The sequence below is a fragment of the Macaca mulatta genome, chromosome 10, assembly GCF_049350105.2.
Source record: "Macaca mulatta isolate MMU2019108-1 chromosome 10, T2T-MMU8v2.0, whole genome shotgun sequence".
Classification (NCBI taxonomy): domain Eukaryota; kingdom Metazoa; phylum Chordata; class Mammalia; order Primates; family Cercopithecidae; genus Macaca; species Macaca mulatta.
The window spans coordinates 27,581,862-27,597,389 of NC_133415.1; the positions used below are offsets into that span (position 1 = coordinate 27,581,862).

At 41.2% G+C, this 15,528-nt stretch overlaps 2 pseudogenes across 2 annotated transcripts in view; one reads left to right on the top strand and one right to left on the bottom strand.

Moving 5' to 3' along the window:
* Positions 1–15,528, bottom strand: part of LOC100424995 (beta-glucuronidase-like) — a 433,296-nt pseudogene that overhangs the window by 163,509 nt on the left and 254,259 nt on the right. The window contains exon 11 of the transcript XR_013399454.1: positions 3,022–3,058. The product of XR_013399454.1 is annotated as a beta-glucuronidase-like (transcript). The remainder of the gene's footprint in view (positions 1–3,021; positions 3,059–15,528) is intronic.
* LOC106995581 (phosphatidylinositol 3,4,5-trisphosphate 3-phosphatase and dual-specificity protein phosphatase PTEN pseudogene) overlaps positions 1–15,528 on the top strand; it is a 176,427-nt pseudogene that overhangs the window by 85,193 nt on the left and 75,706 nt on the right. The window contains exons 4-5 of the transcript XR_013399456.1: positions 9,583–9,703; positions 13,730–13,841. The product of XR_013399456.1 is annotated as a phosphatidylinositol 3,4,5-trisphosphate 3-phosphatase and dual-specificity protein phosphatase PTEN pseudogene (transcript). The remainder of the gene's footprint in view (positions 1–9,582; positions 9,704–13,729; positions 13,842–15,528) is intronic.

Here is a 15,528-nt window from a genome sequence, read left to right on the forward strand (position 1 = left end):
TTTTTGCAACCTGTGTGGACAGGGTCAAGTTACCCCAAAATGTATGCTTATGCCATGTTTTCTCCTTGGAGTGTTTTGCTTTCCAGATTGAATTTAACTGTTTGATTTATTTTTCATAGATTTTTGTGTATGGGCGACTTAGAGGTGCTATTTCAATCTTGTGCACGTGCACAGTTTTCTCAACTGTTGTGCCTTTGGTGTGCTTTTGAAAAATGTGTGCTCTAAATATAATTTTGGATTGATTACTTGGCTCCCTTATTTTGTCCATTCGGTTGTCTGTCTGTTTTTTTTGGGTTTTTTTGTTTTTTTTTTTTTTTTTGAAATGGATCTCTCTCTGTCACCCAGGCTGGAGTGCAGTGGCGTGATCTTGGCTGACTGCCAGCTGCGCCTCCTAGGTTCACACCATTCTCCTGCCTCAGCCTCCTGAGTAACTAGGACTTCAGGTGCCTGCTACGACTCCCGACTAATTTTTTGTATTTTTAGTAGAGATGGGGTTTTACTGTGTTAGCCAGGATGGTCTCAATCTTCTGATCTTGTGATTCGCCCTCCTCTGCCTCCCAAAGTGTGGGGATTACAGGCGTGAGCCTCCACTTCTGGCCCATTTGGTTGTCTTTCTGTGTTTATGCCAGTCACCGATTGCTTGGATGACTGTAGGTTTTGGGTTTTGTTTTATCTATCATCCATGTATCTATCTATCTATCTATAATATATCCTAATCCTTTTTTTTTTTTTTTTTTTTGAGACAGGTTATTGCTCTGTCACCCAGGCTGGTATGCAGCACTGTGATCTTGGCTTATTGCGGCCTTGACCTCCTGGGCTCAAGTGACCCTCCCACCTCAGCCTCCCAAGTAGCTGGGACTACAGGTGTGCACCACTATGCCCCACTAATTTTTTTTTTTTGAGACGGAGTCTCGCTCTGTCGCCCAGGCTGGAGTACAGTGGCCGGATCTCGGCTCACTGCAAGCGCCGCCCCCCGGGTTTACGCCATTCTCCTTCCTCAGCCTCCCGAGTAGCTGGGACTACAGGCGCCCGCCACCTCCCCCAGCTAGTTTTTTGTTTTTTTTAGTAGAGACGGGGTTTCACCGTGTTAGCCAGGATGGTCTTGATCTCCTGACCTCGTGATCCGCCCGTCTTGGCCTCTCAAAGTGCTGGGATTACAGGCTTGAGCCACCGCGCCCAGCCACCCCACTAATTTTTTTACACTTTTTGTAGAGGTAGGGTTTTGCCATGTTGCCCAAACATCTCTCAAATTCCTGAGTTCAAGTGATCTGCCTGCCTCAGCCTCTCAAAGTGCCGTGAGTACTGGTGGGAGCCACTGTGCCTGGGGAAACCCTGTTTAAAAAAATAATAATAATAGACTTATTTTGATTAAATTGCAGGTTATTTACATGTGAACATTTGATGACACTGAGGCTTGTGGCCACTGACCCCATTTTCCAGGCAAATGAACAAAGTGCCAGTCAGTTGCTTCTTCTACCCACACCCCCTTTCTTCCTCCTTTTTTCATCTGATAGTCCCCAGTGTCTATTGTTTGCATCTTTATGTTCGAATGTATTCACTGTTTAGCTCCCACTCATAAGTGAGAACATGCAGTGTTTGGTTTTCTGTTCTTGCCTTGATTTGCTAAACATGATAATCCCCAGGTCTATCCACGCTGCTTAGGACATGATTGTGTGTTCTTATGGCTGCGTAGTATTTTGTGGTGTCTATGCACCACATTAAAAAAAAAAAAAAAGGTCGAATCCACTGTTGCTGGTCACCTAGGATCCTCCACATCTTTTTTCTTGTGAATGGCACGGCCATGAATGCACGAGATCTTGTGTCTTTTTGATAGAAGGATTTACTGTCTTTTGGGTAGATACCAAGTAGTGGAATTGCTGGGTCTGATGGTAGTTCTGTTTTAAGTTCCTTGAGAATCTCCAAACTGGTTTCCACAGTGCAAACCTGTTTTCACGTTCCCCAAGAATGTAGCAGCGTTCCCTTTTCTTTGCCGCCTCGCCAGCATGTTGTTTTGACTTTGGAAAAATGGCGATTCTTACCAACGTGAGATGTTATCTCACTGTGTTTGTGAGTTGCATTTCAGTTGCATTTCACTGATGATTAGTGAGGTTGTGCATTTCTTCATGTTGGTTGATCCCTTGAATGTCTTCTTTTTATTTTTTTTTTTATTTTTCAAGACAGTGTCTCACTCTGTTGCCTGGACTGAAGCTGGAGTGCAGTGGCGCAGTCTTGGTTCACTGCAACCTCCGCCTCCTGGGTTCAAGTGATACTCCTGCCTCAGCTTCCCGAGTACCTGGGATTATAGGTGAGCACCACTGTGCCCAGCTGATTTTTGTATTTTGAGTAGAGATGGGGTTTCACCATGTTGGCCAGACTGGTCTCGAACTCGTGGCCTCAAGTGCTGTGCCTGTGTCAGCCTCTGAAAATGCCGGGGTTGCAGGCGTGAGCCATAATGCTCAGCCTGTTTCATTAAATTTCTTTACAAAAATTTACCCTACGGTAAATGTGTACCACCAGAGGGTAGAATGAGACACTTTGGTCCATGGGTGCATTGTTTGGTGATGAAATCAGGGTATTTAGCATATCTCTTGCCTCATAGAATTATTATTCCTTTGAGGTGAAGACATTCAGAATCCTCTTTTCTAGTTTTCTTGAAAAGTACACTCTGATAATGTTAGACCTACTCACCCTGCTGCTGTGAAATAGAACTACAGGTTTCATTCTTCTCATGGAATATGTAACTTTATACCTGTTTCCAATCCCTGACCGTGCCCCACCTTTGAACCCCAACCCATGTTAAGAACAGTTATGCTTACTAGTCCTATGAAATAAGATTTTTAGATTCCTCCTGAGTGAGAGAATGCGATGTTTGTCTTTCTCTGTGTAGTTTATTTCTTGTCTTTTCTTTTTTCCTCTTTTGAGATCATGTCTGGCTCTGTTTGCTCAAGCTGGAGTGCAGTGGTGTGATCTCGGCTCACTGCATCCTTGACCACCTCCCCAAGGCTCAGGTGATTCTCTCACCTCGACTTCGCAAGTAGCTGGGACTTTTGACAAATGTCTCTTCAGGTTCATTGGCCAACTTTGGCTGGGTTACTTGGTTTTGCATGTTTCACTTCTTAGTAGCATTAGTTTCCTGTGCATACCATGTAACAACCTCTTTCAGATAAATGATTCCTCATCATGCCCTCCCTATATGAAGGATGCCTTCTCATTGTTGATTGGTTCATTGCTCTCTTTACCATGCTGTAGTTCTTGAGTTTTCTTTTTCATGTGTTGTTTTCCTTTTGTTAGCAGTGATTTTGGGTCAGGCAAGAAAGAAAAATCACAATTTTTATGCATTGCATTGACTTTTAGTGTATTTTCCATATATTTCCCAACTGTTTTTTCCTTTTGCAACCTATGAGCATAGATGAAGTTGCTCTGAACTTCCACTCACTCTGTGTTTTCCTGTAGAAGTTTTATGCTTTCGGGTCTTGTGTTTAGGTTTTCGTTTATTTTGAGTTGATATTTGTGTATTGTGTAACATAAAGGTCCTATTTCATTCTTTTTCATGTGGATATCCAGTATTTTCAGATTCATTAATTGAACAGACCTTCCCCTCCTCACTGCATCTTCCAGGTGTTTGAAAAAAATGTGTTGACTCCATACAGATATATGTTTAGGTTCTGTTATGTCCACATGGTTTCATTGTTAGGCCACTACCATAGTCTTTGGATGAGTAGATCTTTTCCATGTAATTTGAAATTGAGCAGTGTGAGGCCTCCAAACAAGGTTGTATTTCCCTAGGATTGCTTTGCATGTTCAGAGTCTGTGGTAGTTCCATGTGAATTTTTAGCTTTGTACAGTTAAATTTCTTGAAAAGTTGGGTTCATACTGCATGTCCAGAATTAGGGGTGCATTGGGGACATTGCAGTACTTGTGTACCTTGCATAAGGATAAAAGATAAAGTGAAGGAGGTTTCCATGTTTTGTGTGTGGGTTTCCAGTTCTCTTAAAGTCATTTACAGAGTGGACTAGCCGTTTCCCATTTTGTTTGGGTTTTTTGTTTGTTTGTTTTGATACGGAGTTTTGCTCTTTTGCCCAGGCTAGAGTGAAGTGGTGTGATCTCGACTCACTGCAATCTCTGCCTCCCAGATCCAAGCGATTCTCCCTCCTCAGCCCCCAAGTAGCTGGGATTACAGGCACATGTAACCACACTTGCTAATTGTTCTATTTTTATTAGAGACAGGGTTTCACCGTGTTGGCCAGGCTGATCCCAAACTCCTGACATCAAGTGGTCCGCCCGCTGTGGCCTCCCAAAACGCTAGGATTACAGGCGTGAGCTACCACGCCTGGCCTTTTGAGACATCTGTTGACTGTAAGTACATTCAGGTTTGCCTGTTGGCTGCCTGATACTGTCCAATGGCATATGTTTCTATTTTTATGCCAGTTCCTTGCTGCCTCAGTAAGTATAGCTTTTCGATGAAATTTGACGTCTGGGAGCGTGAGGCATTCAAGTGAGTTTCTATTTCTGGAAAGTGCTTTGGATTTTCAGGGTCTTCATGGTTCTGTGTGAAGTTTGCCATTGTTCATTTATAGTTTTAAAATTGGGTTTGTCATACATGTCCAAAATTAGGGGGTACAGTGGGATTTTTTTTTACTTGTGTACTTTGAGGAATGATGAAGTCAGGGTGTTTTGCATATCTATTCCCATGTCTAGTTTTTATTTGTCTGTGATGTGAACCTTCATTGTTCCTCTCCTTTCTAGCTCTGTTGAAAGAGATCCTACCATATTGTTACTTGTAGTCTCCCTCCTGTGGAGTAGATCACCAGCATTAATTCCTCCCCTGGAAATGCAACTTGGTACCCATTACCAATGCCAGCCCATGCCCTCTCCTCCCCCCAGCATCTGATAACCACTATTATACTTTCACTTTCCATTAGATAATTCTTTTTTAGTCTCATCATGGGTGAGATGATGCAGTGTTTGTCTTTCCCTGCCTGGCTGATTCCATTGAATATAATGTCTTCCAGGTTTATCCGTGTTGCCGCAATGGATGTTCTGTCATCGATGTTTGTTGATGGGGCGTATTTCGTTGTGTCTGTATGCTGAAGTTCCTTCATCTCTTCATCAGTTGATGGACAGATAGGTTGATTGCATACCTTGGCTATTGTGTATAGTGCTTCACTCAACCTAGAAAGGCAGCTGCGGCTTCCATGCAGTGATTTCACTGTCCCTAAGTGTATACCCACTGCTGGAATTGCCAGATGAAATGGTAGTTTCCTTTTTGATTGTTTGGGAAGCTCCAAGAGGTTTTCATAGTGCCTGTATATTTCTCCCCAACAGTGTATGAGAGTGTGTATGCAACTTCCTCTGGGGAATTTGTTTGAAATAATTGATTTCTTTTAATTGTTCAAATTAGGATGAGTCTCTATCTGAGCGTGCTTTTCATTTACGGTTTAGAGATGACTGATAATGTCGAGAACCACCTTTTTACATGTTAGTGCATTGCACACTGTCTTTTTAGTAATGTCTCTTCAGGTTTGTGTCCCAGTTTAGGCTGGGTTACTTGGTTTTTAGTGTTTTCTCCTCAATGGTGTCTTAGTTTCAGATACATGATTCCTTATAATGTCCTTTCTATCTGAAGAATGCCTTCTGAGTGTTGGTAGGTGCATTGATTTCTTTACTGTGCAGTAGTTTTTCGGTTTTTGTTTGTTTGTTTGTTTGTTTTAACTGATTGTTATTTTAGTTTGCAGTGATGATTCTTTTTTCTTTTTTTTTTTTTTTTTTTTGAGATGGAGTCTCTCTCTCTGTCACCTAGGCTGGAGTGCGGCTGCCATCTTGGCCCATTGGAAGCTCTGCCTCCCGGTTTCACGCCCTTCTCCTGCGTCACACGCCTATGTAGCTGGGACTACAGGTGCCTGCCACCACACCTGGCTAATTTTTTTGTATTTTTAGTAGAGACGGGATTTCTTTTTTTTTTTTCTAATATTCTTTTTTTTTTTAATTTAAGTTCTAGAGTACATGTGCACAACGTGTAGCTTTGTTACATATGTATACATGTGCCATGTTGGTGTGCTGCACCCATCAACTTGTCAGCACCCATCAACTCGTCATTTACATCAGGTATAACTCCCAGTGCCATCCCTCCCCCCTCCCCCCTCCCCATAATAGACCCCGGTGTTTGATGTTCCCCTTCCTGTGTCCAGGTGATCTCATTGTTCAGTTCCCACCTATGAGTGAGAACATGCAATGTTTGGTTTTCTGTTCTTGCAATAGTTTCCAGCTGCATCCATGTCCATACAAAGGGCACGAACTCATCTTTTTTTATGGCTGCATAATATTCCATGGTGTATATGTGCCACATTTTCTTAATCCAATCTGTCACTACTGGACATTTGGGTTGATTCCAAGTCTTTGCTATTGTGAATAGTGCCGCAATAAACATACGTGTGCATGTGTCTTTATAGCAGCATGATTTATAATCCTTTGGTTATATACCCAGTAATGGGATGGCTGGGTCATATGGTATTTCTAGGTCTAGATCCTTGAGGAATTGCCATTCTGTTTTCCACAATGGTTGAACTAGTTTACAATCCCACTAACAGTGTAAAAGTGTTCCTATTTCTCCACATCCTGTCTAGCACCTGTTGTTTCCTGACTTTTTAATGATTGCCATTCTAACTGGTGTGAGATGGTATCTCATTGTGGTTTTGATTTGCATTTCTCTGATGGCCAGTGATGATGAGCATTTTTTCATGTGTCTGTTGGCTGTATGAATGTCTTCTTTTGAGAAATGTCTGTTCATATCCTTTGCCCACTTTTTGATGGGGTTGTTTGTTTTTTTCTTGTAAATTTGTCTGAGTTCTTTGTAGGTTCTGGATATTAGCCCTTTGTCAGATGAGTAGATTACAAAAATTTTCTCCCATTTTTGGTTGCCTGTTCACTTTGATGGTAGTTTTCTTATGCTGTGCAGAAGCTCTTTAGTTTAATTAGATCCGATTTGTCAATTTTGGCTTTTGTTGTCATTGCTTTTTGTGTTTTAGACATGAAGTCCTTGCCCATGCCTATGTCCTGAATGGTATTATCTAGGTTTTCTTGTAGAGTTTTTATGGTATTAGGTCTAACATTTAAGTCTCTAATCCATCTTGAATTAATTTTCATATAAGGAGTAAGGAAAGAATCCAGTTTCAGCTTTCTACTTATGGCTAGCCAATTTTCCCAGCACCATTTATTAAATAGGGAATCCTTTCCCCATTTCTTGTTTTTCTCAGGTTTGTCAAAGATCACGTGGCTGCAGATGTGTGGTATTTTTTCTGAGGACTCTGTTCTGTTCCATTGGTCTATATCTCTGTTTTGGTACCAGTACTATGCTGTTTTGGTTACTGTAGCCTTGTAGTATAGTTTGAAGTCAGGTAGCGTGATGCCTCCAGCTTTGTTCTTTTGGCTTAGGATTGTCTTGGCAATGCAGGGTCTTTTTTGGTTCCATATGAACTTTAAAGCAGTTTTTTCCAATTCTGTGAAGAAAGTCATTGGTAGCTTAATGGGGATGGCATTGAATCTATAAATTACCTTGGGCAGTATGGCCATTTTCACAATATTGATTCTTCCTATCCATGAGCATGGTATGTTCTTCCATTTGTTTGTGTCCTCTTTTATTTCACTGAGGAGTGGTTTGTAGTTCTCCTTGAAGAGGTCCTTTACATCCCTTATAAGTTGGATTCCTAGGTATTTTATTCTCTTTGAAGCAATTGTGAATGGAAGTTCATTCATGATCTGGCTCTCTGTCTGTTACTGGTGTATAAGAATGCTTTTGATTTTTGTACATTGATTTTGTATCCTGAGACTTTGCTGAAGTTGCTTATCAGCTTAAGGAAATTTTGGGCTGAGATGATGGGGTTTTCTAAATATACATTCATGTCATCTGCAAACAGGGACAATTTGACTTCTTCTTTTCCTAACTGAATACCCTTGATTTCTTTCTCTTGCCTGATTGCCCTAGCCAGAACTTCCAACACTATGTTGAATAGGAGTGGTGACAGAGGGCATCCCTGTCTTGTGCCAGTTTTCAAAGGGAATGCTTCCAGTTTTTGCCCATTCAGTATGATATTGGCTGTGAGTTTGTCATAAATAGCTTTTATTATTTTGAGATACGTTCCATCAATACCGAATTTATTGAGAGTTTTTAGCATGAAAGGCTGTTGAATTTTGTCAAAGGCCTTTTCTGCATCTATTGAGATAATCATGTGGTTTTTAACTTTGGTTCTGTTTATATGCTGGATTACATTTATTGATTTGCATATGTTGAACCAGCCTTGCATCCCAGGGATGAAGCCCACTTGATCATGGTGGATAAGCTTTTTGATGTGCTACTGGATTCGGTTTGCCAGTATTTTATTGAGGATTTTTGCATCGATGTTCATCAGGGATATTGGTCTCAAATTGTCTTTTTTTGTTGTGTCTCTGCCAGGTTTTGGTATCAGGATGATGTTGGTCTCATAAAATGAGTTAGGGAGGATTCCCTCTTTTTCTGTTGATTGGAATAGTTTCAGAAGGAATGGTGCCAGCTCCTCTTTGTACCTCTGGTAGAATTCGGCTGTGAATCCGTAGAGACGGGGTTTCACCGTGTTAGCCAGGATGTTGTTGATCTCCTGGCCTTGTGATCCACCCGCCTCTTGGCCTCAGGTGTGAGCCACTGTGCCCAGTCACACAGTGATTGTTCTTGTAGGATACAGTCAATAATAAAAACCAAAATTTTTGAGTTCTATTATTGGAAGTGTTTTCCTTTTGTTGTTTTTCAAACTATTTTAATTCGATTCAGGTTTTTCAAAACTTAAGCTCACTCTGTTTTCCTGTAGGCGTTTTATGTTTTTGAGTCATGTGTTTAGGTTTTAATTTGTGAGCCACAGCACCCAGCCTCGTTGCATCTTGTAGGCGTTCTTTTGAGAAAAAATGTGTTGACTGCATACAGGTGTGTGTTTAGGTACTGTTATGTCCAGAGGTGCATGGTTTCTTTTTATGCCACTGCCGTAGTCTTTGGGTAAGTAGAGCTTTTACCTGTAATTTGAAGATGAGTGTGATGCCTCCAATCTAGTTTGTATTTCCTAGGTAGGACTTCTTTCCATATTCAGGGTCTTTGGTGGTTCCATGTGAATTTTTAGCTGTGTATAGTTAACATTTTATAAAAAGTTTGGTTCATACCACATGTCCAGAATTAGAAGTGAAGTGAGACATTGTGATAATTGTATACCTTGCATAAGGATAGAATCAAGGAGTTACTTGTGCCTGTGATCAGGTATAGGTCTTATATCTTTGAGGTGTGGACATCAGTATCCTCCTTGGTAGCTGTTTTGACAAAGACACGACCATATTGTTACACACAGTCACCCTGCTGTGGAGTAGAATACTAGAATGTATTCCTCTCCTTTAACTCTCTGCATACCTATTGCCAGTCCTTGCCCATGTCCTCTCCTCTACCCAGCCTGTGGTGACCACTACTGTATTTTCACCTTCAGTGAGTTAAATTTTTCAGCCCCACATAATTGAGAACATGCAGGGTTGATTTTTCTCTTATTTCTGCTTTTCTGATTTGATTGAACATAGTATCTTGCAGGTGCAGCCGTGTTGTGGGAAATGAAAAATGCCCTGAATTTTGATGGCTGAAAAGTATTCCATTGTGCCTGTGTCCTGGAAATTCTTTATCCCTTCATCTGTGGATGGACAGGTAGGTTGATTCCATCCTTTGGCTATTGTCAGTAGCATGTCAAGAAAGAGGAGAAGGAAGCTTTGTCTCCAGCATACAAATTTCATTTGCTTTCCATGGATGGCTGTAGATGGGATGATGACATTATATGTTAGGCGTATGGTTAATTTGTTCAGGGACCTTCTACTATTTTTCCTAGAGCACATCCTGATTAAAGTTCCACCCAGCAGTGTGTAAGATTATCACTTTCTTTGTCTTTTCACCAGCTTTTGCCTTATTTCAAACACAATCTTTCTTTTTGGCAATATTCATATCAGTTAGATTGAGATGGTGCCAGGGTGTAGTTTTCATTTACATGTTTGAGATGAGTTGATCTCAAACAGTGATACTGAGAAACCCATTATTTTACCTGTGTTTGTGTTTGTGTTTTTGTTTTTTGGAGACGGAGTTTCTCTCTTGTTGCCCAGGCTGGACAGTGCAGTGGCGCCATCTCAGCTCACTGCAACCTTCATCTCCTGTGTTTAAGGGATTCTCCCTCCTTAGCTCCCCGAGTAGCTGGGAGTATAGGTGTGTTCCCCCATACCTGGGTAATTTTTGTATTTTTAGTAGAGACAGGGTTTCATCATGTTGGCCACGCTGATCTCAAACCCCTGACCTCAGGTGATCTGCCCTTGGCTATTGTGAGTAGTGCTTCACTCCACCTGGGAAGGCAGCTATGATTTCCATGTAGTTATTTCTCTGTCCATAAGTAGATACGCATTGTTGGAATTGCTAGATGAAGTGGTAGCTAGCTTTGTGATTGTTTGGGAAGTTCCAAGTGGTTTTCGTAGTACCTATGGTAATGGTGATTTCTCTCAACAGTGTGGAAGAGTATCTGTGTATGCAGGTTTCCCTGGGGCATTCGTTTGAAATAACTGGTTTTTATTTTTTGTTAGAATTAGAGTGAGTTTGTATCTGAGTGTGATTATCATTTACAGTTTAGAGATGACTAGCAGTGGTGAGAACCACCTTTTTTTCCTGTTAGTGAATTGCATATTGCCTTTTCAGTAATGTCTGTTCAGGTTTGTTGCCCAGTTATGGCTGGGTTACTTGGTTTTGGGTGTTTTGCTCCTCAGTGGGGTGTTCGTTCCTCCAAGATGTCAGATAACAACCGCTTTTAGATACATGATTCCTCGTAATATCCTTTCTGTCTGAAGAATGCCTTCTGAGTGTTGGTTAGTGCATTGTTTTCTTTACTATGCAGAACTTCTTCAGGCTGTTTTGTGTTTTTATTTCTTGATTGTTTTAGTTGTGATTTTTTTGTTTTACCTTTTTTTTTTTTTTTTTTTTTTTAAGACAGAGTCTCACTCTGTTGCCCAGGCTGGAGTAGAGTGTCACAATCTTGGCTCACTGCAACCTCCACCTCCCAGGTTCGAGCGATTCTGTTGTCTCAGCCTCCCGAGTAGCTGGGACTGCGGGTGTGTGCCACTACTCCCAGCTAATTTTTGTATTTTGATAGGGACAGGATTTACCATGTTGGCTAGGCAGGTCTCAAACTCCTGATCTCAAGCAATCTGTGCACCTCGGCCTCCCAAAGTCCTGGGTTTACAGGCGTGAGCCACTGTGCCTGGCTAGCAGTGACTGTTTTTGTAAGATAAGGTCAATAACAAAAACTAGAGTTTTTGACCTCTGTTGTTCAAAGTGGATTTTTTTCTGTTTTTCTTTTTTTCTATTGTTTGCTTTTACATCCTGTGAGCTTAGATTCAGGTTTTCCTAAACTTAAGCTCACTCTGTGTTTTCCTGTAGCAGTTTTACGCTGTTAGGTCTTGTGTTTAGGGTTTAATGTATGTGGAGTTTATGTTTGTGTATTGTATAACATCAAAGTCTTATTTCATTGTTTTGTATGTGGCTATCCAGTCGTTTCAGACTGCTCAACTGAACAGACTGCTGACTCCTCATCTCATCTTTTTTATCTTTGAGACGCAGTCCTACTCATGCTGTCACCCAGACGAGAGTGCAGTGGCGAGATCTCAGCTCTCTGCAACATCTGCCTCCTTGCTTCAAGAGATTCTCGTGCTTCATCTTCCCAGGTGGCTGGGATTGCTGGTGTGCACCAGCACACATGACTAGTATTTTTTGTATTTTTACTGGAGATGGAATTTCACCATTTTTGCCAAGCTGGTCTGAAACTCCTGACCTCAAGTCATCTGCCTGACTCAGTCTCCGAAAACGCTGGGAGTACAGGTGTGAGCCTCAGCACCCAGCCTCATTGCATCTTCTAGGTGTTCCTTTGAAAAAAAATGTGTTGACTGCATACAGGTGTGCGTTTAGGTTCTCTTATGTCCCTAGTTTCATGGATTCATTTTTATACCACTACTATAGTCTTTGGATGAGTGGAGGTTTTACATGTATTTTGAAATTGGGGAGTGTGCAGCCTCCAATTCAGTTTGTATTCCCTAGGATTTGCATATTCAGGTTCTTTGGGTCTTTGGTGGTTCCATGGGAATTTCTAGCCGTATATCATTAATATTTCATAAAACATTTGTTTCATACTTTATGTCCAGAATTAGGGGTGCATTGGGACATTGTGATACTTGTTTGTATACCTTGAGTATGGAGAAAATCAGGGAGTTTCCCATGCTTGTGACCATGTATAGGTTTGATATCTTCGATGTGTGAACATTCAGTATCCTCCTTGGTAGCTCTTTTGAAAACGGCACGACCATGTTGTTAAGTATCGTCGCCCTGCTTTGGACTGGAATACCAGAATGTATTCCTCTCCTGTAACTCTCTGTGTACCTATTGCCAATCCTTGATGTCCTCTCCTCCACCTAGCCTGCGGTGACCATTACTGTATTTTCACCTCAGTGAGTTACATTTTTCAGCTCCCACATAAGTGAGAACATGCAGGCATGGTCTTTGTCTGCGTTTCTGATTTGATTGAACAGAATATCTCCAGGTGCAGCCATGTTGCTGGAAATGATAGGATTCCGTGAAGTTTGATGGCCCAGAAGTATTCCATTGTGTCTGTGCACTAGAGATTCTTCATCCCTTCATCTGTGAATGGACAGGGAGGCTGATTTCTTACCTTGGCTTTTGTGCCTAGGGCTGAATTCCACCTGGGATGACAGATCATCTCTTCCATGTCCTGATCATGTGCTGTGCTTGTATACCTAGTAATAGAATTACTAGATAAGATGGTAGTTGTAGTTTTAGGATTTCAAGGAACATACAAGTGGTTTCTTTAGTGTGCATGCTAGTTCACCATTTTCCATTTTCCACCAGGTGTGGAGACAAGTGCCTCCTCTGAAGATCTGTGATTTTTTTTTTATCTTTTAATATTTTTCAATTTTTTTCTTGTAGCATCCGTTGCATGTAGAGTGAGATGGAATCTGAGTGTGTGCTTGATTTTTGTGTGTGTATAAATGGTACTTGCTAAGTTATTGTGAATTTGTTTTTAATTTGTTGTGTAGGACTGGGCAGAGGACCTGAAGACATGCGATTTATGCACAGGTCAAAGAGAAGATTCCCACCATTGCTGATGCACACAAAAGCATAAGTGAAAATCACACTCAGATTTCATCTCACTCTGGTTAGAATGAATACTACCAACATTTGATGGCAGTTTGTTTCTATAGAGTATAGATTATACCCACACACACACACACAACCCAAGGTGCAAGGGACATTTTGAGATATCTATGTATAGAATCATGATGAAATCATCGTATCTGGCATGTCTGTGATCTTCCATCATCATTTTTTCTCTGTGGAGAGAATATTCAGAACCGTATTTTCCTGCTGATTTTGAAAAATTTTTCTAGATTCTGTTGACCCTAGTCACCCTGCTGTGCAATAGAACACCAGAATGGATTCCTCGTCTCTGAGCGTCACTCTGTACCCGTTACCAATCCCTGCCCAGGCTCCCTGCTCTCCCCAGCCTCTAGTAGCCCCTGTTGAAAGTTCTCTTTCTAGGAGACAGTGTTTTTTGGATTCCATATGCCTGATGTCATGCAGCATGGGTCTCTCCCTAACAGACTCGTTTCATTTCACCTAATTGTCTTCCAGGTTTCTCCAAGTGGTTGCAGATGACATGATTTCCTGAAGTGTTACAGCTGATGTGTGTTTCCTTGTGTATATATACTGTGGTTCCTTTATCCCTTCATCTGTGGATAGACAGGTAGGTTGATTCCACATCTTGGCTGTTGTGACTAGTGCTTCAGGACACATGAAAAGGCAGATAACACAGGGATTTCATTTTCTCTAAACATGTACCCAGTGGTGGGATTGTAAGCTGGAGTGGCAGTTGTACTTTTACCTTTAGTTTTTTTGTTTTTGTTTTTTAAAGGTGGAGTCTTGCTCTTGTCGCCCAGGCTGGAGTGCAGTGGCGTGATTTCGGCTCAATGCAACCTCCGCTTCCTGCGTTCAAGCAATTCTCCCACCTCAGCCTCCCAACTGGCTGGAAATTCAGGCATCTGCCACCATGCCTAGCTAATTTTTGTATTTTTAGTAGAGATGGGATTTCACCATGTTGGTGAGGCTGGTCTGGAAGTCCTGACCTCAGGTGATCCACCTGTCTCAGCCTCCGAAAGTGCCGAGATTACAGGTGTGAGCCATCGTGCCTGGCCTACCTTTTACTTTTTTAAGGAACTTCCAAAAGTTTTTGTAGTGTGTACAGTAATTTTCATTCACAAAGAGTGTAGAAGATTATTTTTTTCTGTAAGTCTACACTGACCATTGCCTTCAACAATTTTGATTTTTGTCTTTTGTGATACTCATTCTAGGTGAAATTAGATGGTTTTGATTTCAGTTATGGTTTTGATTCATGTTTTTGTGAGGATTAGTGATATTGAGGAACTGTCACCTATGAGTCAGTTTTCTGACTTCTTTTCACTCAGGTCTACTTAGATCCTTTTACCTTGGATATTTGTTGTTTTTATTGTTGTTGTTGTTTTTCACTGAGTCATATCAGTTTATTGTATGTGTTAGATAACAACCTCTTTCAGGGTTAGGATTTTTTATCGTTTCTCCCAGTCTTTAGGATTCCTCTTTTTTGTTTGTTTCCTTTTCCCTGTAGACTTTTTAAAGTGTCCCTAGTCTCATATGGTTATAGTTGCATATGTTAACAGTGATTTTTGTGTTCAACACCCCACTTCCACGAAACAGAAAAACGTATGTGCACACGCACACACACACACACACACACGGAGCCAAGCCTTGCATTGTCTATTGGTGTAGTTTCCCTACTTTGTTTTTAGTGTTGTGATGCTTTTTTACCTTTTGCAGCCTGTTTGCATAGATACAGTGTTTCCTAAAATATACACCCACTCTATGTTTTCTTAGAGGACCTTTACAGTTTCAAGATTGAGTTTAGGTCTTTATTTTGTGTTGATTTTGTGTATCGTGCATTATAAGGGTCCTATTTCAGTATTTTGCCTGTGGATATTCAGTTTTCTCAAAATCAATAATTGAACCATACTCTCCCTTTCTCATTGTATCTTTTTGGGGTTTTGAAAAATGTGTTCCCTACATAACATGTTGGATAGAGTATTTGGCTGCCACATTGTGTCTCTTAGGTCCTCATTCTGTGTTTATGACAGTCATGGATTGTTTGGATATCTACAGATTGTTTTTTCATTTATTATTTTCTTCGGTTCTCACCTTGGATTTTTCTTTCAGTGCATTCTTTATTATTATAGCTTAAAAGGTACATATGCAAGTTAGTTACATCTGTTGATTGCATGACACTGAGACTTGGGGTCCCAACAACCCCGTAACCCAGGCAGTGAGCAGAGGGCCCACAGGGTGGGTCTTCAGCACACGTTCCCTCTCCCCTGTTTTTCTTATTGGTCTGGTGGTCATTCCAG